Raw genomic sequence first — 24,390 nt, 5'->3', positions numbered from 1 at the left:
CACACCTATCCTGGACCACCTGAGTCTGCCTCTAAAGCAGAGGAGGGCTGGGACGTTCCAACCCAGGACTGGAGAACTGGGGTTGGGCTGGTACCAGGGATGGAAGATCGTTTCAGGAGAGGCAGCCTTGCCACTCATTCCCCTCCCCCTCCCTGTGTCTCCTTATGACACCCCTCCTCTCTGAACTTAACCTTTCTGCTCCACCGGAGGATCCCAGCCCTGACAACCACTAGCTGGGCAAGGCACTCAACCTCTCTGAGCTTTTAGTGTCCTCAGGTAAAGCCTGGTCAGACAGAGCTGGTGATATAGCTCAGCTGGTAGAGTGCTTGCCTTGCATGCACAAGGCCCTGGGTTCAATCCCCAGCACCACACACACACACACATACAAGGACTGGTCAGATCATCTAACAGGTTTACTGGTCCTTAATACCAGTAAAAACTGGTTACAGAAAAACTCCAATGAGACAAGGAAGCCCAGAGGATACAAAGTAGCAGATGTGTGGGATAAAGAAGTGTAGGAGCTAAGCACAGCAATCAAATTGAACTGTATTTGGGATCCTGGCTAAGTGAGATTTTAACTGTCCTCATCACAAAATGGATACAAATAATGGGTAAAGATGTGAAGCAATAGATTGTGCATTTGATTCACTACTTACATACATCATATACCACCGTGTTATATTCTTTAAATATACATAGTAAAATTTATTTTTAAAGAAAAATACTGCAGCATCCAAACACTGTAGCATCATTAGAGTCTGAAATTTATCTCAAACTTTGAGCTACAATATCAAACGCTCAAAGATATTTTTATTCTTACTAATCCTTTTAAAATTCTAATAGGTTTTTATAAAAGTATTTTTCAAACTTTTAACTTAAACTGAGGCACAACACTGGAACGCTGTCCCTCCTCTCAAAACACTACACAGACAGAAAGAAAGGCTCCAGGAATGTGTGTTGCCTTCTCTCCCAGGTGCTCTGGGGCCTCACCTCCAACCAGGTACCTGCCAATCATCTATCATCCCACAGATGCTTGACCCTCTCCTTCTGTAGGCTAATTCTAGAATGCTCTGGGACACTTGGAGGCAGGTCCCAACCAGGATCATCCCATGAGGACAGTAAATAGGGCTGAGACGACAGCAGAGATACTCAACTGCACTCTCTGTCCCTCCCTGACACCCAGCCCCTAGACTCCCACACTAGCCACTATACAAGCTCAGTGTCCTGAGATCACTGTACCAGCTTCCTCACTGGCCTGAATTCTCTCCCCACTCAGCCCCTTGTCCCTTCAAGTTGTGTTATTCCCTGCTCAAGAGGAGGAGTCAGAACTCCTAGGCTTGGCCCTTTATGATCTGGTGCCCACGTGCCCTTAAAAACTCCTTGCCCACTGACCACCACCAACATCCTCTGTGCCATCTAACCTGGTCTCTGTATGACCTCAGTTTCCTGCCTGCAGGCGCCCTGGGGGCTAGCCATGGCTCTGCCTCTCTGCATGAGCTTAGACAAGCTCTTTGCCTCTCTGAGCCTCAGTCTTCTCAGGCTAGTGGGACTCTTGTGCAGATAAGACTCATTTTGGTCCTGAGTTCCAGGTGCTAGGAGGAATCAAGAAATGTATGCCTTGGGCTGGGACTGTGGCTCAGCAGTAGTGCGCTTGCTTAGCATGTGTGAGGCCCTGGGTTCGATCCTCAGCACTGCATATAAAAATAAATAAATAAAATAAATTATTGTGTTCATCTCAACTAAAATAAATTTTTTTTAAACAACAGCCTCCTCCCCTGCACTGCTACCGCTTCCACAGCAGCTGTTAGCCATTTGCTTCCTGGATCTCGACAGCACGCTCTCCCCTAAGCCCTGGAATGCAGACAAGTTGTGAGCCAGCAGCGGCAGCTAGGAGGGGAGCAGGGCTTAGAGGAAAATTACCGGGCTCCAACACCCAGCTCAGCCAATGCTGGCTGGCGGGCTCTGAGAGGGGATCTGGGGGCCTGGCAGGCCCCTCTTGAGTGTGGACTTGGCCCCACTCCCTGACCCCTCTCTGAGCTAGTCAGGCGGGGGCGGGGGTACTCTGGTCCCACCACTCCTCTGGGACACTCCGACTCTTTGGCATCCAAAGAGACAGGGGGGGAGGAGGGAAGAAAACAGGCAGGCCTTTGTGAGGAGGAGAAAAATGGCTCCTGCCACCACCCTCAGGGGCCCCAGGCTCTGACATGCTGGAGGATCCCAGATGAAAAAGGGTCCCACCGTTGCCTTGGAGCCTGCATGGTTGCCCTATCTCAAGTCCTATACTCTTGTGACCCCTTCTCTGTATCATATACATTGTATTGGGCCCAGCGTCACATATTCCATGTGACTGTGCCACACACTAGGTCTGTGTCCCCCACACATCATCCTGGGTATCTACCTGGAGGCTGCAGCCCACAGCATGTAAGCCCCAGTCATGCTTCATGTACCACGTCATGTCTGTCGTGTGACATACCCTGCACTTGTACCATCTTTCCAATCCCATGCCCACGTCCAGATCCTATCCCTTGGAGTACATGTCATCAATCTTGTCCTGAATCTATGCATTGAGGTCCTTGCTCCATGGTTCACATTCAAAGTTGGAGGAGAAGGGCAGGTAAGCAGTGTAGCAATTAAGTGGGAAAGATTCCCAGCTGTCATCACCAACCTGACTTTGCAAAAGCTATTCCTCAGTGCCTCAGTTTCTTCAGCTATAAAATGGAAATGATATGAACACTCATCTAATAAGATTGTCCCAGGGATTAAAATAGATAATGCATTTAAGGTGCTTAGCCCAGGGCCTGACACAAAGTTAGTACTTTAAAATGTGGGCTCGGACTGTTAACAGATGTCCTGTGTGCTGAGCACCAGGCTCCCACGTGCCCAGTTCTTACTGAGCCTGAGACACTCTGTGCACATTGGTGACATTCAAGCAATCTTCTGCAAAGAGGGTGTGATTATCCCCTCTCTCGATAAGGAGAAATCCAAGGTTCAGAGCAGAGCAAAACTTTGCACAAAGTCAAAGAACCAGAAAGGGTGACACTGGGAGAGGACAAGGGGGCTGGGCATTCAAAGAGACAGAAAGCAGATTAGTGGTCAGCCCAGGGCCCGGTGGGGCGGACTGCAGGCAGGCATGAAGAGTGTTTTGGGGATAATGAAAATGTTCTTAAGCTTGATATGAAGATGGTTGCATAACTCTGTCAATGTACTCAAAATCATTGAATTCATGAAAATGGGTGGATTATATGCATGTAAATTTACTTCAATAAATTAGGTAAAGTGTATATCAAGAATGCTGTTTTTTTAATAAAAAAAAGAAAAAGAAAAAGAAAAGCCACTGGCCTTCTGGTGTACCATTGTGCCCAAGCCCTTGGCAAGAGAAGTAAGCATCCCATGAGCTACCACTTGGAGGCACAGCTGGGAGCTCCCTGCAGCATTACACCAGCCGGTGGATCCCAACACCTCTGCAGACCAGGTGTGCAGGGGAATCCCTAGGGAGCTCAGGAAGACTACAGATGCCCTGACCCAGCCCTAGCCTCTGGGTCTGTAGATCTGGGCTGGGTCCAGGAATCTGGGGTTTCTCATACTTGGGGAAACCAAGGCCAGGAGAGAGGGAACTCAGCAGGCTCACATAATCAGGCAAAGAGAGAGCCAGGACTAGAATTGGGGCCCCTTCCTTTTCCCATCTCTCCTTTCCCTCCACCTCCCTCCCACGCCTCCCCCTGCCCTCATCCTCCTGTGACTCAGGGCTCTGAGTCATCTTGTGGCACCACAGAGGAAAGTTCTTAGGAAAAACAATCCCAAACAAAGCTTCCCTGATCTGGGGAACATAATAGGCCCAAGGGGCCAAGAAAGGCGGGGAGAGAGAACACAGGGTGGAGTAGGAGGCCCAGACTTCCCAGACATGATCTCTCCTCTTGGCCACTAACCCATGTGGGGCCCTAGATAAGGAGCTCCCCAACTTAGAGCCTTTTTTCCCCACCTGGAAATAAGATCTCTTACCTCACACAGAAGTTCATTATGGACCAGACGCCTCCATAATAATTCATATGCATTGTCAGGCTGAACCCTCCCCCAAACCCATGGTGACATCATCCCGTTTTATAGATAGGAAAACTGAGGCTCAAAGAAGTTCAGCCAAAGGCAACAAAAAAGTGCAGAGCACAGCTTGCATCCAGGAACATTTGACTCTGAGCCTGACTCTTTCTCCTGCACACCTGTAAAAAGTGCCTCGTACGGAAGGGCATGCAGATCAGGTGCCATCAGACACACAAGGTGAGCAGCCATGACAGGTGCTCGGTCACAAAGGTGTTTCTCCTTTCTTTCTTCCTCAGTGTCAGGCCTCATCTCAGGACTCCCAGGCCCCCTGGGGAGCACACACGGGAAGACAGGGAGCCACTCAAGTGGCTGTGAGCAGCAGGAGCACAAAGAAGGGAACCCACACCAGATGGAGCCACGAAAAGGAAACACTGAAGTAGAGCCTTGAAGGATGCACCACCAGGGGACCCGGCCAGCCAGGTGTGAGACGCTGGGGACTTTGAAAGCAGAAGGAGAACAGGATGGGAACAGGTTTCATCCTTGCTGGTGGCTGAACCAGAAATCAAAAGTGTGGCTCCCCGCAGGCTCCCAGGAGCCCCTCCTCTGAGCACTTCAGATCACTTGCTACTTACCCATGGGTCACAATTGTCCCTGAGGGTTTCCTCCTCAGTCATGGCGGGGCTGGGCAGAGGGAAGCTGGCCTTCTGACAGAGCCAACTTATTCACACTGGCCTATAAATAGGATCCTAGGGCTTAGTCGGAAATAGCTGTGCCAAGCCGGACTCCACAGACCTCACGGGCATGCAGTTCCCAAAACAGCCTTTCTCCTCCACACAGTGAAAAACCAAAACTTCCTCGGGAAACCATTGTTCATGCTGCGGTTCACTTTCTTAAGCCTGAGGCCGTGCGAAGAGCCCCACTGCCTACTACACACCACTGAGCTCTGCCTCCACCTCCGCCTTCCCCGACCCCCACCCTGGCTGCCAGTCACTACCTCTCCCTGGGCCTCGGCGTCCCCACAGGTGAACTAGGGAGGCTGGATGTAATGCCCTCCGGTCCTTCTATCCAGGATGCTCCCTGGAACTGTTTGGGGACAACCCCTGCCCCTCAGATGCCTGTTTTATTTTCTCCCCTAGTTGACCTGGGAATATTTAAATGATCACCATTTGAAAAATTGGAATTGCAATAAATGATCAGATTTGAGGCCTCCACGGAAGTGACCTTGGATGTGCCACTGTCCCTCTCTGGACCCCAGATTCCTCAGCCATAAGATGAAGATGCCATCCCATGCACCGAGCACTGCGAAGGACCCCACTTTTCCCATTACTTAGATCTCAACGACCTCATTGCCCCATTGAACGGATGAGGAAATTGAGTCTGAGAGGGACTCGGAAAGTGTTCAGGGACACATAGCAAGCCCTGGTCATGCTCAGACCTATTTGCCCCTGAGACCAGCTGCAGTGGCCTAGCTCTGGTCAGCTCAGGCAGGTCAATGGGGGCAAAACCCATCAAGGGCAAGGAACAGAAAGGGGAATGGAAGATCTTTCTGTGTGTGTAGTGAAGATGGGTGACAACGTTCCCCCAGTGACACTGTTCTTGCCAACCGGCTTCCCACACCATCCTTGTCGATCCACCCTCCCCTCTGCCTGCTGTGATTGACTGCTCTGAAATCCACTGATCAGGTTGTTCCATGGCTCTGTGGTGCCCTGAGGGTCAGGGCTAAACATCCAAGGCCTCTCCCAACCCTGCTTTCCATGTCCCCTTTTGCCACTTCCCACCTCAACTCCCAAATGCTGATCACTAGTCCCCAAGCACAGGGGCTCCTCCAGGTGGCAAACACAACCCTCTTCCCAGAGTGCTCAACTCCCCTTTTTAGCCCATTCCTTATCTCAAGAGGAGGAGAAGCCCTTGCTGGTTCCCTGGGCCCCTTGGCAGCCGAAATGCACTCTGGGCATTAGCCACCACTGTCTCCCCCTGGGACGAGAGCGGCTCTCCAGGGCAAGGGAATGGTGACTCAGCTCCCCGTCCAAGTCGGTGAAGTTTGGCCTCTGTGTGAAAAAACAGAAGAGCCAAGAAAATCCTGGAAAAGTGCTCACTCCCAGGACTGCCCAAGGCCAAGCCTCATATCATGGTGTAGCATCAGGACACCCCAGTGTGGAAGAACCAAAAATTACAGCCCCAGGGCTTCGGAGGGTCCTCCTAGTGTCTCTTTCAGGGGTTCTACTAATGAGATTCGGGCAAGTCACTGCCTCCCTTAAAAAATTCCAGCGGTTCCTGGTGCCTAGCATAAAACCCAGACTCCAGGGCCCAATAACGTGGTTGTTCCAGGTCCCTCGCTCCTCTGCCACCATGGCCCCTTCCCTGGCAGACCTCCCTCCCTTCTTTTAGTTCCTGAGCATTCCCCTGCCTCTGAGCCTCCCCAGCCATTTGCTCTGCCAGAGGAATCCTTCCATCATCCATGCTCACCCCACCGCCTCCTGCTCCCTCCTCAGGGGTTGGGTTTTCCACGGGAGGCTTCCTGACCCATCAAGACAAGACCCCACCCTTTCCCCATCATTTCCTTCACAGCTGAACAGAGAACAAATCTGTGGTATCAACACCCAGCTAAGGCCCTAAATATCTGTCAGGTTCAGAAATAAATAAATAAGTGAATGAATGCATGAATGGATCTATTTATGCAACTCAAGACAAGAAGTGGTCAGAATCCTGGGGAACATTTGAGGCAGTAAAACAGGACCCCAACTAAGATCAGAGAAATTGGGGAATAAAATAATAGCACAGCATCCCAGGAGCAAAGAGGAAGGAGTTCTAGAAGGAGGAATTAGACATGCGCCAGAGATGCAGAAAAGGAGACCTAAGGGTTTGACCAGGAGGTCACTGGGGTCTCCTAGTTGAACCAACATTCCTGGAGACTGTGAGGTGGGTACACTGCAGGGGACAGAGGACTGACAGGGTGAACAGGCAAAGCTGTCAGGTGACAGGCTGGGCCTTCTGGGGCAGGCAGAAGACATCATTACCAAAAGCATGCGCAGACTAGAACACTCTTTATCAGCAGACGACTTTGAGGCAGTTCAGCTTTTGGGGGTGTCAAAGCAGGAGCATCAGAACTGAGACATGGTCCTTGGGCACCTGAAGTAGGACAAGGCCCCTTTCTGGGCCCACGGGTCCCTCTAGGAATCCCTGGCTTTGAGGTCAAAGAACCCTGGAGACCATCAAAAGGCATTTTCAGCCCAGCGTGGGGGTGCATGCGGCCTTCGAGCAGCTTGGGAGGCTGAGGCAGGAGGATCGCAGGTTCAAAGCCAGCCTCAGGAACTTGGCAAGGCCCTAAATAATTTAGTGAGATCCTGTTTCTAAATAAAACATAAAAAGGGCTGGGGACCTAGGCTCTGGGAGAGAAAGACAGTGGCTGCAGGGACAAGCAAGCCATCTGCACTCATCCCTTCCTCCTTCTGGCCACCGAGAGTGACAGCATGATCTGGCAGGTGCTCCAGGCGCTCCCCTCAACTGCTAATCAGAATTCCTTCTCTTCCGTTGTCAGAAGCAGAAGGTTGTGGCCCCGGAAGTGTTGCTTCCTGTTTCACACCTTGCAAAGCCCTCTGGCATCTTGGAGCTTATTTTGTCCTCAGGACAATCTTGATAGGTGGTGGGGAGGGGGGACGGAGGTGCTCAACTCGTGGGCAGAGAAACTGAGGCCCACGCTGGGACTCCGCCCTCACCTCTGCGCCCCACCCACCTCAGCTCACCTGGGAATCTGAGAGTCAGGTGGCCCCACCCTGCCAGCCACCAGCGGGAATGACTCATCCACACCCGTGACTCACTCTCAGGTGCTGCTCCCAAGGTCAACCAGTCAGGGACCTGGGACCACACCCCAGGCCTCTCCAAAGTCTCCGGGCAGAATTCCCGTCCTTCTTCCTCACAGGGAATTGACCTTCCACAGAAGAGCTCTCTGAGCCTTGAGAAGGAAAGTCACTTCACGCTGCCAGGGAGCAGCACAGTCAGGGGGGAGCCAGGCCTAGGGGCACCCAGCCGGGTCCTTGCCTCTTCCTGCAGGGTCACCTGGCCCCCTCTTGAGGACCAAGAGGAGCAAAGGAGGTAACCTAGAGGCATGCTCTGAGCCTTAGGAGGAAAACCCGGGACTCTCTTTGGATCCACTATGGCCACCAGAGGCTGCTTCCCCCTGGAGTCCCTCCAGACTCCCCTGGGCAGCCAGGGCTGGGCTCAGGAGGACGATGGGCGTCTGCCATGCTGCACCTACCTTCCAGGCCGTGCAGGGAGAAGAGCTGCTCCAAGGGCAGAGTGAGGAACAGGACCAGGGGAGTCAGCAGCACCTGAAAACAAAGGGCCAAGAACCTCAGCACACACTTCACCTCTAGCAGCCACCGGGCACTCAGTTCCCGTCAAGGCTGCCAACAAAAGAATTGTCCCTAGGCTGCACTAAAACCCCTCATAACTTGCACCTGCTGGCCTGGCCTCAGTGCTACCTTCTGGGGTCACCCAGAACTCTTCCGTCCCCCTGGTTCCCAACGGCTCCTTGGTCACTTGAAAATAGTGATTCTTGACCCCCAAGTCAAGTTGCGTATCCTCTTTCCTTTAGCTCTTCCCAACACAAGGGTACCCAGTTCCCTCACTCCATTTCCCAACATGCTCCAGATGAACCCCATCCCTACTGACAGCACAAGACCTAGAATTAGACATTCAGACATGCAGGGTGGACAGGACTCTCGCCTCCATCACCCGAGATACATGCTTCTATTCATCCAGCCCAAAATTCCTTGAGCATTTAAGGCAGCCCTATTGTGTGGATTCAGCCATCCTAAGGACTGTATAACTCTAGAGTTACACCAACTGGCCCCTCATCTGTGTAACCAAGCAAGCCACAGCACTTCTCTGAGTCTCTGTTCAAGGGGGTTATACACACACACACACACACACACACATTACTGGGGATTGAACTCAGGGGTACTCGACCACTGAGCCCCACAAGCAGGATAATATTAAAACCTACCTCATGAAGACATCCTGAGGATTAAACAATACACAAAAAAGTCAAGGGTTTTGCATACATTTACTCTTTACTTATTAGTCATTTAATTCCTAAATCTTTTCCTATAAATTGTCTTTTTCATCCTGGATGTGAGCAGTTTGGGGACCTAATCTGTTACACGTGACATTTCCACCTACAGAATGCTCTATTATTGTTCTGCTGCTCCACGACTGCGCAAGACTGCACCGTCACCATCTGGTGATGGTCTTAGTCTCCCACAGGCCACGAGCTCCTGGAGGCAAGGGCTCTGTCTGCTGCACCGCTGAGGCTTGAGCCCACAATAGGACCTGGCGCACGGCAGGACCAGGGGGTACAACTTGGAGTTTTGCCCTTCCTCACTACCCAGAGTTCTCGTGTGTGTGTGTGTGTGTGTGTGTGTGTGTGCGTGCACACGTGCCTCTTCCACTGAGCTATGTCCTCAATCCTTTTCAAAAAAAACTTTTTACAATTCTCCTGCCTCAGCCTCCAGAGTTGCTGGGATTACAGGCGTGCACCATTATGCCTAGCACCCAGGGTCATCTATCTACATAAGGGGAGCAGGTGAGCAAGCCCATCCTGCCCACACTGGAAGAATTCTCTGCCCAAACCAGCTTCTCCAAGCCAAAGGGAGAGTCCAAGATCCCAATGAGGAGGGCTCTGCAAGTGCCTGGGATTAGGACACAATAAGCCCTGTTCTCAGGCTGATGGTAAATGGCCCAGGCATTGCTGACAGTCTCTGCATTTTTAATGACACAAGTGGACAGCAGTGGACCTGGAATCAAGGTACCCAAAACCTAGGAGGCCAGAGGTCAGATGTTTATCTGGGCCCTGGACCTGCGGTTAAATGGCCTTTCTCAGAGAGTCCTGGAGAAACTTCCCGGTTCCAAGGGATAGGTTAAAGTAAAGTTGAGTTTGGTCATTCCTGCAGAGAGACAAATGACCTTTCACACTCTGTCAACTCTGGGTGAGATGGAACTTTTCAAATCCAGCCCCCTTCTCTGCTACACACCCCAAATCCCATGCTCATGCTCACCCAAGGTGCTGCCTATGCTCCCACGGGCCACCTGCTCTGTGCCCCCTCTACCCCAGAGTCGCCCTCTCAGCAAACATCACCACCATCCATCAAACACACAAGGGACCAGCCAGATGCCAGGGATCGCCCTCCTCCACTCGCTGCTCTCACTGTCCCCTCCGCCCCACCCCTGACACCAGCATCTTGGTCCATGCACCATCTCCTCTCACTTGGATGGCTGCAGTCACCCCAACTGGTCCTCCTGCCTCCTCTATTTCCCCAACAATGCCACCTCTTCAAAGCAGGCCCAGACCAAGTTGCTTCTCTGCACAGACTCTGCCATGGCTCCTGTAAGGCCCCCAGACAAAGGGCAAGACCCTTAACATACTTTTCGATCACCTTTCATGATCTGCCCCCGCCCACCCCTGGAGCCTCAGCTCTCACCGGTTCCTGTCTTCCACTTGCACCCCGCCAGGCTCCAGCCAGACACGACTGCACTCTGTCCCTTGACTCCTCCACACAACCCTTAGACAGACTGTTTCCCCTGAGTCCCCACCGCCCCCAGGTCTTCCCTGTCACACTGCACTGGAATGGTTTTTCCACGTCAGCCGCTCATATATCCCAGAGCCTGGCCTTGGGCCAAGGCCACCACAGCTCCAGATTTACTAAAGGAAGAAAACAGAAAATCATATGCTAGCACACACGCATAACACGTGTGTCCACACGCACTCCCACAGAGCCTGCTGAGAGTACAGATGCTGCCATCTATGGGCAAGAAAAGCACCTCATTCTCCCCAAGATCAGGACAGCAGGAGGCCTGGTTTTCAAACTTGGCTGGGTTTACAATGAGCCCAGCTAACCAACTCTAAGTGGGTCTGTTTTCCATTTTGGACCTTGAGGCTACAGCAACTTAAAAACAAGGTCCACAAACCATTGACTCTAGTCCACCGCCCACAAGCTCCCACCAGGGCCAGAAAAGACAGAGGTTTCTTTTCAGTACTCATAACCCCAGCGGGTGCTCACTCAGTGCCTATTGGCTGAATTATAACTCCCAGCACAAGGTGAGGGGCATATTCTGCGTCAGAGCCGTCCACCGGTGTGAAGGCCAGCCCAGGGGACAGAGTGCACCCCTAGCATTACCAGCAGCCTTGCCCAGGGACCCTGCCCAGATCCCAGAAATAAGCAAAGATGGAAAAATGAATAGTGAACCTTATGCAGTTTGACCAAACTGGGGAGACGCAGCTAGGTCGCCTATCCCTACTCCCATAGAAGAAGTTACAAATTGTAGAAATGAAAGTCAGGTGACACACATGTGCAGACTCAGTTGGCCAAAGAGGGGCAAAAGGCAGGAAATGCACATAGGAAGATTTAGCTGGCCCACGCAGGACAGACAGTGGGCAGGCGATCTGTGCTCCCAGGGTTGGGAGTGCAACCCTTCACTTCATTCTCAGCATGAGGAAGTTGCTCCTAAATTTAGAGCCCCCCTCCCCAATTCAGTCTGCTTCATTAGTCAAAATGTGCAAGCTGCTGCAGAACTTTGGGTGGCTAAAGGGTGGAGTAGGGGAAGCTGGGGTGGAGTGGGGGAGGCTGGGATAGAGCCTTTTTTCATCCTACGGGACCACCCCCAATTCATTGGGAGGACTTTCAGGTGTCGGATGTTCAGTAACGCCAAAAGGATTAAAACTACCACCCCCGACAAGCAGTTATCACTTTCTGTACACCAAGTGTTAAACTCCATAGTCGCCATGATTCAGCCTCCCGATAACTCTACCAGGTAGATAATATTGTTCTCCTTTGGCAAAGCAAATACAAAGACTTAGAGTTACACAGCTAAGATGTTTAGACAGTTCCCACCAAACCAGGCTGCCTCCCCTATCCTTGGTCTTACTAAATGTCAACTGTAAGGCTAGGCCTATTGCTCACTAGAGAAAAACACAAAGTTTTGGTTGCTCTAGATGCGGGTTGGCAAACCTCCTCTGCAGAGGGCTAGGCATACCTACTTAAGTCTTTGCATACCTCCTTAACCTGTGCTGCATATTCTTCCCCATTTCTTTTTTGTTTTTTTAAAATAGCTCTTTTAAAATATAAAAATCATTCTTAGCTCAGGGACAGAAACAGACTGGGGCCTCTCCAGGAGCTAGAGTTTGCATTCACAGATACTCAGAGAATAATGTTTATGATCTTAAGCACAAAACCTTCTGGTGGAAACATTTATCTAAGCCAAACGCTAAGCCCTCTGGCGTATCCTCCCCCTTCAGATGGCTTCCTACTGAGTCACTCTCTGCTAAAGAGGGCCCTGCCTCACTTTGCAACTAAGTAGTAAACATTTCAAAGATTGTCCAGATTCTAGAAACTCATAGTTATGGGTTAATTAGTCTGAGGGGAGAAGGGGCCTGAGACATTTTTCATGTCCTAGTGTTAGGTCACTGATCTCACACCCACACTAGGAGGCATGAAAGCTCCAATCAGACCCTAGACAGGTGGAGAAGTAGACCCTGGTAGAACAAGAGAAGGTGCCATTCCCAGTTCATGGATTGGAAGGTGGGGGACAGGTCAGAGAGGGAAATGACTTACCCAAGACCACACAGCCCAGACAAACTAGGGGCATGACCATGGCCAAGTTCCTTGATCCTCCCAGGGCATTTTGGTTTAGGTGAGTATTTTTGAAATCTCACAAGTGGCAGAACAGCAGTCAGACAGCTTGCTGTGTGCTTTGGAAAACACACTTGCTGTCTTGGGGCATGAACATCGGGTCCATGAGGTCCATGAGATGCAGCCAGGCAATTCCTGATTCCTAAGAGCCAGCTTTAAAGGGGAGTCTGGAAAGAATCTGTTTTGAGTCAGGAGAAGTGTCCTCTGCCCAGAGTGGCCACAGACATACCGAAGTTTCTGGAGTTGGGAATACAAAGTCCAGTCCTTCAGTTATAAGTGTGGAAGCAGAGGAGTGACCTGGCCTGAGCACTGGCAGGGATGCTTAGGATGTGGTCCATTTTATAGACAAGGAAACTAAGGCCTTGAAAGAGGCCTGGGCCTCTCACCAAAGAATTTTTCCCTTCATCTGACAATGTGCAAGGACCCTCTATTTAAAAAGCCTAAGGGCTGGGGATACAGCTCAGGGATAGAGTGTTTGCCTAGCACATGAAAGGCCCTGGGCCCAATCCCCAGCACTGCAAAACCCACTACAAAACAAAAACAGAAAAACAAACAAATACAATGTAGATGTGTACAAATGATTGATTTGTGAATGATCAGTCAGTCTCCTTACAAATAGGGCATTCTCTTTTACAAACGCATTCATTACCAAAAAACTCCCCCCTGAACTTTGATGGCAGGGGCCCTGGTGAAATGTTTCTCACACTTGAATTTGCCCATGAATCCCATGGGGATCTTGTGAAAATGCAGATTTGAATTCAGTAGGCCCAGAATAGATGGGGTTGCCAGATAAAATACAGGACGCCCACTTAAACTTGAATTTTGGATACACAGTGAAAGTTTCTGGTAGAAGTATGTCCTAAATATTGCAGGAAGGATACTGTGCTTAAACAATTATTCATTTTTATCTGAAATTCTAATTTAGCATCCTGTGTGTGTTTAACTTGCTAAATACGGCAACTCTAAGGCAGAGCCTGAGATCCCACATTTCTGAAAAGCTCTGAGATGAAGCCCTAATGCTGAACTCTATACAACCATGAATGTTATGGTCTTTTTAAACACTGCTAAAAAAGCTGGGCTGATAGATCCTACTTCTGAAAGAATATTCTAGAAAGAAGGCAGTCATTGGAACTGGAATATGCTTTGTAAGAGAAACAGAGATACCCTGGGGAAGAGTGGCATGGGGCTAGGGCCACAGGGTAGCCCACAAAAGTCTACCTCTTAAATAGCACTCTTCAACCCAACCGAACTCATGAAGCCAAGAACACATGAGCTGATCCATAGAAGGGAATGACCTACCCGTCCCTGCCCTTTCCTAAGGCAGTTCTGAATCAAATGAGAGAATAGAAACTCCTAGTACCTGAAGGACCGCACTTGTCAAGCACCATGTTAAGCATTTTTAAAATTCCTATGAACTCAGTGTTGAAATCCTAACTCTACAGATGAGGAAACCAAAGCACAGAGACGTGACTTGCTCAAGGTCTTATTGCAAGTGCAAAGCAGAAATTGGAAGCAGAACAAAGTTCTCTCTGCTCTCAGCCTGGAATCTTAACTCTTTAGCCTTTCCTGCCACTGGACTGTGCAGATACCTTTGTGAAGATACAAAAACTTATGCCCCAGGGTGTTCATTACACTAGTGTTTGTAAACAGCCTAAATATTTAATAATAGAGGATTATCAAGTAAACATGGCATATGCACATCAAAGATGGCATGTTAGAGAGTGATGAAAAGTCTTATGCGCATGAATCACTTTCATAATTTAAAACAGTAAGGCTGGGATGGAGTTTAGCAGTTGCCCAGCCTGCTTGAGGGCCTGGGTTTGATTCTAAGCACTGTCAAAAAACAAAACAAAACAAAAATTTAATAAAATGCATCGTTTCATTTTAATCCCCTCATCTATTCCGAGTGAAATAAACTAAATATGCATTTATACTACTTAAATATAGTAGACTTTCAAAACCCCAAAAAGCCAGGATAGAAAATTATAAAAGCAGTATGACCACAATTTTACATGGCATCAAAACGAAGGCACTGAAAATATCAGGAAGAAAATGTACCCAAATGTTAGCAGTGATTGCTTCTGCTTGGTAGAATTACAGTCAGTTCTTATTTTTTAAAATATGTTTTCCTCTAAATTTTCCATCAGAAGCATTTATTATAAGGGGGATAAAGGTTCATGGAGGAGGAAAGAGAAAAATACATATGCCACCAATGTCACTAAGCCACTCCCCAAATTTAAACAGTATTTACAGAGTGCCAACGAGAGCCCAGCCCAGCCCAGCCACAGCCACTGAAGCCGGGCCCAGCCCCACCCTGAAGGCTCACATATATGGAATATATATATATATATATATATATATATATATATATATATATACACACACACCTTGTTTGGCAAATAAGCCTGACCCAGATGATATATTTGTTGAAATTAGAAAGTAAAAAAACAAACAAAAAAAAAAAAAACTATTTGTTTAATTAGCTCAGAAGAATAAATGAAGCCACTCCTCCTGGCCTGGTCCTTCCTCAGAGTTCCCTACATGGCTCCATGGCTCAAATTCTTTCTGAATCCCTCTAGGACGAATGGGTGTCAGGGACACTTCACAGCCCAGGAAAAAACTGTTCTTATTCCTTAATCCAAGTACTGAATACAAGAGAGGCAGAGGTGCCCTGTGATGCAGAAAAAACAAAGCCAGCACAAGGGGAAGCAGGAGGGCCTGGGAAGGAACCTTGCTGTCCAGGTGACCCCTGGGCAAGGGAGCTCACAGCTCTGGGCCTCAGTTCTCCTCATCAGCAAAATATATCACCTCATGACAACCTCAGGGATATTGTGAGGCTCAAAGAAAAAAAGGTTATTTCATTTCTCTAGGCAGAGCCTCAGTTTTCTCATCTATAAAGTGGAGTCCTCTTCCTTCATAAGACTGTCAAAAAACAGTGAAAGCAGCTGGGTGCAGTGGTGCATGTCTGTAATCCAAGCAGCTTGGGAGGCTGAGGCAGGAGGATCATGAGTTCAAAGCCAGTCTCCGCAGCAGCGAGGCATAAACAACTCATGAGACCCTGTCTGTAAATAAAATACAAAATAGGGCTGGGGATGTGGCTCAGTGGTGGAGCATCCCCGAGTTTAATCTCTGGTTCCAAAACAAAGCCAAAAAAACCCCAAAAACACAGAGAAAGCAAAAAGTAACACACACAGCTAACATCTCTGTACAGTGGCATCATTATCATTGCTTGTTATTAGAAGAAGGGTATGCAAATGAATCTTAGGCCTCAATTTCCTGTCTGCAAAATGAGGGCCCTCAATTGAACCCCAAAAGGCCAAACTCAAGAGCAGCTGAACTTAGGTGCATGACTTCTGTGAGCTCATTTTGTGCTCTCAGACATGTAGATGTCATGCTCCTGCGCTGAACACAAAGCCTTTTGACTTGGAGGCCATCAGCACTGAAAACCTGACATCATGCTGTCCAGCCGTAGTGTGGAATGGAGTCTGGGGCCCAGAGAAAGGCATACAACAGTTCAAGTCACCAAGCACTGTCAGTGGCAAAGCCAGGACCCAAGCCCAGGCCTCCAGCAGCTTAGCCTTGTCCACCACGCCCATTGCTATTCTCTGCCCTCCCTTAATTGCTGATGTGGTCCTGGACAGGGCAGGGGGGAACAGGCCTATAGTGGGGACGGGGGAGGGGAAGCTGGTCAGAGCAAGAATTGAGCTTCCTGTGGTCTCCAACTTCACAAACCACATCAAGCTGAAATATGACACACACTGGCTCACTGAAAGGCAGGAGATATTTTTACTTAACATCCCTCAGCTGCCTAAACACTGCTCTCTTTCTTTCCCTCCCCCCAAAATCGCCTAACTCCTGGGACCTGCTTTTCTCTGCTTTAGCCCACACTTCCTCAGGGAATAACCAGGGTGCACAAGGGGACCCACTTTCCCTGGCTTCTTTAGATAGATTTCCACAACAAGGGCTCAAATAGTGAAAAGAGGGGACCAGTCTATGCTGGGCTCCCATTTCACCAAATGACCTTGTCCGTCAAAGTCTGTGTCTAGGAGCCTGGATTTCCTGAAATATGCAAGAGACTGCCTAAACTCAGGGGCCCTGTTGATGGTAAAGAAAAGGAGGAGTTGATAAATAAGAGGGCCCCTCCAGGCCTCTCCGCTTTGTGCTGAGCCACTAAGTCTATCCCTCCTAACAGCCATAGCAGACACCCCCCCACACACACACACACACACACATCCACACCTCTTACAGTGCTCAGACTAGACAGAAACTGTGGGAGAACATTTTGTGCAGTAATTAACAGCTACAGCTCTGTAGTCAGACTTCTGGAATCCTGATACCATCTCCTTAAATAGCCACACAACTGAGGCACGTTATATATCTTCTGGAAACCTCAGTTTCCTCATCTGTAAAACGGAATCATTCTTATCTGCCCCAGAGGAACAGTTATGAGGAATCCATGAAATAATCAATATTCCAGTATGTGGTATATTAAAAGGTAACTTTTGATGACAATGATGATCATGATCATGCAGACCAAAAGCCTTCTATTTTACAGATGAGGAACCCAAGGTCACCCAGAAGAACTAAGACTGCAGCTGTACTCCTAAGCCAGTGCTTCTAACTTCCCTCAAGCAGGTGGTCTCTAGTAAGCAAATCCACACTCAGAAACTGCAGACACAGGTTGTAAACATATCTTGAAAAAAAAAAAAAAAAAAGAGTGTATCACCAGAAGTCATCTCTATGACCTGGACACATGTCATGAAGGACCCAAACTGCCCTCGTGGAGTAGGGAGGGGTGACCACTGGCCCTGCATGGCTAAGAATCTTGAAGACCTCTGGTCAACAGCTCTTGCTTGTAACAAACAGTTCAGTGAAGTGCACACACCACTGTTAACCAGTGGCCACCTCTGGGGAGGAAGAGGGTTTGGAGGGACAAAATTGCGTGTGAACTCTTCTCTATTTTTAAATCTTAAAAAAAAAAAAATTCTTGTTTTAAAACTAACAAAGAGGAACAAAACAACCATACTGAAAATAATGAAGCAGCTTTACCTGGTTTGCTTTCTCCAGTTGCTGTCTTTTCTTAGATGAAATCGTGGCAGCTTCTGAGACCTTTAGCTGGGCTTTCAGAATCTGCCACTCTGCTCAATCCCTCAGGCTCGGCTCTAGTTCAGACCTGCCTGCCCTTTCACCTGGACCAGGGATAACCTCCTATAGGTCTCCCTGCCTCCCATTCAGCACCTTCCACTGCACCCCATATATCAGCCACCAGATTAATGACAGTATTTATCACTGCTCTCTTTGAAACCTTTCTCAGTTCCTCACTGTCTTCAGAATTAAGTCCAAGTCCTTAGTTTATAATTCAGCTCCATCTTCATTTACAATCCCAACTCCACCACTCCACCATTCCTCCCACCTGCCATTATAGCCATGAGGATTGTTCAGAAAACCTCAGTGCCTTTGCATAAACTGTCCCTGCTTCTTAGAATAGCTTTCCCTAGGATCCATTTTTTTTTTCCTGATAAATAATTACTCACTTCTGAGATCTGGTTCCCCCAGAATTAGTCACCCCTCTCACAACCTAAAACTGATTTCAGTATGGCACAGCTGTACCAACCACTATAGATGGGAAGTACCTTGAGGATGGTTCCTGGGCCCCAGAAGGGTACTACAATGGGGTAGGAGAAAAGGAAGGAAATGCCATGACAGGCTAATAGTCCTGCTCCCCTGGGGTTCATATTAGTCCATAATAACAAGACTATGGAAAATTCTGGAGTAAAGTTCCCTTTCCTGGTTCACATGGAAACCTTTGCTGCTATGTAACTCACCCAAGTGCCAAACCAAGCTGCCCCAGCTGCTTACAATTTCCCTTGGCATTTATAAGTGGGGGGGGGGGGCTCCAGGAGAGGAAAATGCAGCTTCAAAGAAACTGGATACCAACTGTGCCTCTTCCCATCCTCCTCTGTCCCAAGCCACTTACCCTTAATATCCCCCAAGAAACATCAGCCAGCACCCCAAGGGTATGTCGGGAGTGGACTGGGTCCTTCAGTGAATGGAATACCAGGGAAAGAGTCGAAAGTCCCACCAGCCAGGAGTCAGCAAAGGGCAGGTAGGAACTGGGTCCTGGCCTGGCTGCTATGTGACTAACAGCCCCATGAACTCGGCCCTAGAGTTTCCTCACTGTGGAATGGGGATGGGGGTGAGTCTCCAAGGAGCTATGGTCAGTATAAAGGGCAAAGGGCAAAAGGTCCTCGTGCCCTGGTCAGAAATGTGGTCCTGGGAGAACAGGACACACAGGATTAATAAGTCTTTGAAAAGTACTAAAAGCCAAACAAAAGCGAGAGAGGCACCTCCCCTGAGGCCCCGCCTTCCACGTAGCTCTATCGTGGGGACAGCCAGGGATGAGGGCTGGGCGTTTTAAAGATGCCCTCTCTGCTCTGCGAGGGCAGCATAGGGAATGGATGTCTGAGCAGAGCCAACGTCTCCGCACCCACACCCCAGTCCTCAGACTTCCCTGGATTGGGGCTCTCCCTGGGCCCTGCCTAGGGCAGCTAGCTAGCATGCACAGGACAGAGGGAAGGTGGTTTACTTAGGTCGTGGGGAGGGTGGACCTGAGAAGAGATGGGAGCTCTGCGAGAAGGGGTTCCAATCACTGTCTTCAACTCTGAAAGGAGTTCGCGCGGGCGTGGGGCAAGGTAACGCACCCTGCAGAGCCCGGGAGGAGACAGTGCCTACAGGTAACAGACGCATGCAGATTTCAGCCCCATACAAGGAAGAACTTTCTAACAGTCCTGGTCCCAGAAAGAAGGAGGAGGTGGAGGCTCCCCATCGCCCGGGAGAGCAGACAAAGGTGTTACCCAGGAGTGGAGGAACCGCTGCGCAGACACCTCTGCGAAGCCACCGCCCAGACCGCCGGCAGGCACTCACCTGCCTTCTCGGTCCAACACCCCAAGTGCGAGGGCGACCCCGGCCCAGTTCCCCCACCCGCGGGGGTGAGGCAAGGTTAGCAGCGCAGCGGAGCCTGTGAGTGGAGGTCTGCCCACCCCCAACTCCCCGCTCCTGCCCAGCCCCGGGACTACATTCCCGGGTCCCCTGGAAGACCCCCAAAGGGGGCAAGGAAGCCCTCTCCAGCGATGCCCGGAGGCCGGGTCGAGCTGCAGGCGCGCACAAGCTGGGAGCTGGAGAGGAGGGAGAGGAGGGAGATCATCCCGCGGCCTCCGACGCCTCAGCGGTCACCCCTACCTGCTACCGAGGAGCTGGCGACGGCGGCTGCTGGGTCCAGCTGCGCTCAGCTGGTTCCGGGCGGCTGGGCGGGGGCGCTGCGGGGTGAGCGGCCGGTGGGCAGGGCGCGGGCGGGAGCCGCCCTAGGGGCGGGGCGGCCAGGCCGGCAGCGGTGGGCGGAGGAGCATCAGCCCCGCCCGTGGGCAGCAGGGAGGTTGGAGACGCTGGATCCCGGCGGGCGTTCGTCCAGCGCGCTGTTTCACTTTATGAAACCCCTCACTGTGCCCCGCTTGAAGGCAGCAAGCTCCCTGCTTGGGAGGAAACTGAGGCCAGGAATTTATGGCGGGAGTCTGAAGGAGTCTAGGGGTTGGGGTGGACAGACAGTTGCTCTGGAACTGGGCTGCGGCCCAAGAGCTCAGTAGGGTGAGCTAGGACCAGCGGCGGCAGATTTCAGCCCAGGGCCCACTTTGGTGAAATGGGCTCCCCACAAAAGTAGAGGACATGTGACAAAAGCAGATAGACCCACGGAAAGGAATAAAGGAGAGTCGTTCCCAGCTTCATCCAGAATGAAGAACCCAGAAACGCCAAGTGTGTCTCTGGCCTAAAATGAGAACAGTCAGCTGGGGCTTTGGAGTCAGAAGTTCAGAGTTGGAACCCTTGGCATCTGCCTGTTCTGGAACTCTGGACAACTGACTTAACATACCTAAGTCTTGGTTTACTCATTTGCATAATGGGCACAGTTACTTGCCTCTTCATGGAGCAGTGGGAAGACTCAGTGGGAGAAAGACTGAGTACAGTGTTCTCCATAAATGAATGTGCTCAGTAGTGTGATGGTGCCTACTATCTTAGGCAATTGAGAAAATCCACACTGGCCAGAGAGATGAGTGCAAGTTCACTTTTAAACAAACAAATGAGCTTATTTATCACAATAGTATCAAACATGCATTTGAGAAACAGCCATATATAATGGAGCAGGGCATAGGACACTCTCTCAAAAGTCCTGGTACAAACATGAGTTCCCTGGTCTTTTGCAGGTGCTACTTGACTCCAATTTGGGATAACTCATGTACCAAACAGAGGACTGGACCAGATGGCAAGGTGTCCATTCCCAGTCTAGTTGCTGGCAGCAGCCCCATGTTTGACCAGAGTAAAACTCCCTGTAATGCAAGACAAAATGCACCAGAGTCAATAACTGCTGGGTGCCAGAGATCAGAGCAGGAAAGGCTGTTGGTGTTCAAATGGCAGAGAAAGAAAAAGTACAGAACTTCCTTCCTGGTTTTTCCATTGAGAAGCAGCCAGGGAAGCCGCAGGGCCTGGGGAATCCCTTCTGGCTCTTCCTCCTGCACAACTCTCTTTGTACAACAGCAGAGATCACAGCCACCACTTCTCTGATGCTTCACATCAGGCTCCAGGCTTTCTGCTGGTTATCAACTGTCATTCTCCCCACCCCTGCCTGCCTCTCAGGGTTTGTGTTACCACGTGCATTTTTCAGATGATGAGGCCAAGCCACAGTGGGTTAAGTAGCTCTCTGGATACTGTGCAATCTGGTCCTCTGTGCAAGAATCCTTGATCCGGTTCCTTTGCTCAATGTCTTACGTCACACTCTGCCATCCTTGATGGCTTGAGCAACTACCCAGTTCTACTTTCTCTGAGTACTGAAGCAGGGTGTCTACCCCCAGAGAGGCTCACACCCTCCCTGCCACTCTGATTTTTCCAGAGGCTCTCTGTGGCTCACTTGGAGTCGTGGAGGAGGAAGGCAGAAACACAGGCTGCTTGGCTCTGAGCTCTTTGATCACAAGCTCCGCCACACACATACCCTGGAATTATCTAACATGGCGTTTCCAAACCCAGAAAATTCTCTGAGCCTATGGGAGGTGGACCACTGAATCTGTACTTTTGTAGAGCTGGAAAATATCAAATCAGGAATTGATATCAAATCAGGAGAAAAAATTGTGGAGTATCTGATCCGACCTCATTTTAGAGATGGGGAAATTGAGACCAAGAGAGCAGAGGAACTTACACACCCATAACCCTGTGATTTCTCCATTTGGTGGCTGGAAAGGCACATAGGCACAGGCTATCACCAAAGGATGACAATGGTGATGATAACCTCTACTCATTTAGGAGGGCCAAGCAGGTTCCCAGTGCTTTGCTTTGTGCATTAACACACATGTTTCATGGTCGGTCAGGATATATCCCAGCCTGTTCCTTCTGGGTCACGCCTGCCTTGTGGGGGTGCCTAGAAGTCCCCTTTGTCTGGGTGCCGTGTCCTTATTCTTTTTTAGGCTCCTTGGTTATAGACATCGGTCAGGCCTATTTGTCTATATCCTCACCTCAGAGTGAATGTCTTGCTGATATGAATCTCCTCTGATAAAGAACTTGGATATATTCTTTTGCCAGAAGACCACCTCCTCCCTGCAGTGAGGATGGGAGAAATGAAGACCTCATGCAGGCTATGCAAGAAATAATTGCTGTGCCTGTCCCTCCTTGAGAACACCTCTTGCCACTTCCAGGGATGGCTCTAACTGGGCACCTGTGTTTGTACAATTACCTTCATCCCGTGCAACACAGTTGACAGCATTAGCAGTGGACACCTGAACCAAACTGGATTATCAGAATTTGTAATTGGAACTTGGACATGACAATTGTGGTTAATTGGGCTTGTGAAGACTGGTCATCTCTGAAGGCCAAGGATGCCCTTCTGAGGCTGGCCATCTTCCATCATGTTCACAGAGAAAGGCAGCGAGAGTCTTGTTAAGTGACTCACAGAAGGCTAGATGGGCCAGGGAGGACTTCTGGGTCAGTGGGGCTCTTTTGGTTGTCGATTTCTCTAAGAGCTAACTAAAAAATAAGTTATGAGGGGCTGGGGATGTGGCTCAAGTGGTAGCGCGCTCGCCTGGCATGCGTGCGGCCCGGGTTTGATCCTCAGCACCACATACAAACAAAGATGTTGTGTCCGCCGAAAACTAAAAAAAAAAAATATATATATATATTAAAAAATTCTCTCTCTCTCTTTAAAAAAATAAATAAATTATGAAAGGATGTATTTTCTGATCATCCAGTGGCTTACAGCAGATTCCTAGAAGCAGAGCCAAGACAGGGATTTTTTAAATTAAATCATTTATTTATTTTATAGCAGAATGCATTTTGACATATAGACCACAAATGGAGCCCAACTTCTCATTCCTCTGGTTGTCCATGGTTCAGAGTCACTCCACTAGTGAAATCATACATGTATATAGAATAATAATGTCTGTCTCTTTCTGCCATCCTTCCCATCCCTACAACCCCACCCCTTCCCTCACTCACCTCTACACAAACCAAATTTCCTTAATCTTCCCCATCATCTGGCCCCACTATGGATTAGCTTCTGCTTATCAGAGAAAAGATTCAGCTTTTGGTTTTCTGGGATTGGCTTATTTCACTTAGTATGATATTCTCTAGTTCCATCCATTTACCTGCAAATGCCATAATTTCATTCCTCTTGAAGGCTGAGTAATATTCCATTTGTGTATATGTGTCACATTTTCTTTATCCATTCATGTGTTGAAGGGCATCTAGGTTGGTTCCATAGTTTAGCTATTGTGAATTGAACTGCTATAAACATTGATGTGGCTGTGCAAGACAGGGATCTTATCAAGGATGATTTAAAGGTATGCTCTCAGGAGGTCAGGAACACCCCATGGAATGCAGAGCAGGGATGCAGCTGGGCTTCCGGGATAGACCACAGTAGGGCCTGGGTACTAAAGAGAACTCAGAACTTACCCTCACCCCATCTTCACTCTCTGTCCACCACTTCATTCCTCTGCCTCATGTCTCACAAACATTTCTGCTTTTCATAAATAAGTATTTACCAGCAGCAAGATGCAATCGTTTTTTGTGGTCCTCATTCTAACCTGGGTTAGATGGCTATTCTTTATTTCAATTAAAGTCAGCCAGAGTGACAGGGTCATACCATCCAAACCTGGCTACTCCTGCTGCTGTGGATGGAGGGGTGCAATTCCCATAGAAAAGTTTAGGACAACCTGGAAGAGAAAATGGTTGTACCAGGCAGGAGGTCTCAGCCACCTTTAAAGAATGGAAGGGTAAGAATGGAGGTGAGGAAGGAGACAGACTCTTTTGCTAAGGCACAGAATAAGCAAGGGTGTAGAGGTTGGAGCAAGACACAGCTGGAAGGACGGGGGAGGGGGAGACTACGTTTTGTTCCACCCTGGACCTGCTTCATTGTGTGCTAGAGCCAGCTCGTGCTAGGTCACAAGAGCCTATTATTAAATCTCCAGGAATTTTTACAGCCAGCTGTTACAGCCTTCCATAACAATTCATATAAACTTATAATTAAACAAATTATAACGGTAATTCTCAAACCATAGCCTCCCAATAATTTTACTATACTTCACAACTGTCTATGCTCTTAAGATTATTTTAGCTATTTATGTAGATGGTAGAAATA

General features: G+C 49.3%; 1 protein-coding gene across 1 annotated transcript in view; it reads right to left on the bottom strand.

The window, feature by feature from the left end:
* Gsn (gelsolin) overlaps positions 1-20,042 on the bottom strand; it is a 53,574-nt gene extending 33,532 nt beyond the window's left edge. Inside the window, exons 1-2 of the mRNA XM_046451448.2 lie at positions 19,962-20,042; positions 8,291-8,363 (exon numbers count right to left, since the gene is read on the bottom strand). The gene's annotated coding sequence lies outside the window, so the exon portion shown is untranslated. The remainder of the gene's footprint in view (positions 1-8,290; positions 8,364-19,961) is intronic.
* Between the last annotated feature and the right edge of the window lie 4,348 nt (positions 20,043-24,390).

This window comes from Marmota monax, unplaced genomic scaffold (genome assembly GCF_021218885.2).
Source record: "Marmota monax isolate L192 unplaced genomic scaffold, Marmota_monax_Labrador192_F-V1.1 WCK01_AAM20220418_F8-fsc00020, whole genome shotgun sequence".
Lineage (NCBI taxonomy): Eukaryota > Metazoa > Chordata > Mammalia > Rodentia > Sciuridae > Marmota > Marmota monax.
Note: the sequence above shows the minus strand (reverse complement) of the source record. Positions and strands in the feature narration are given on the sequence as shown.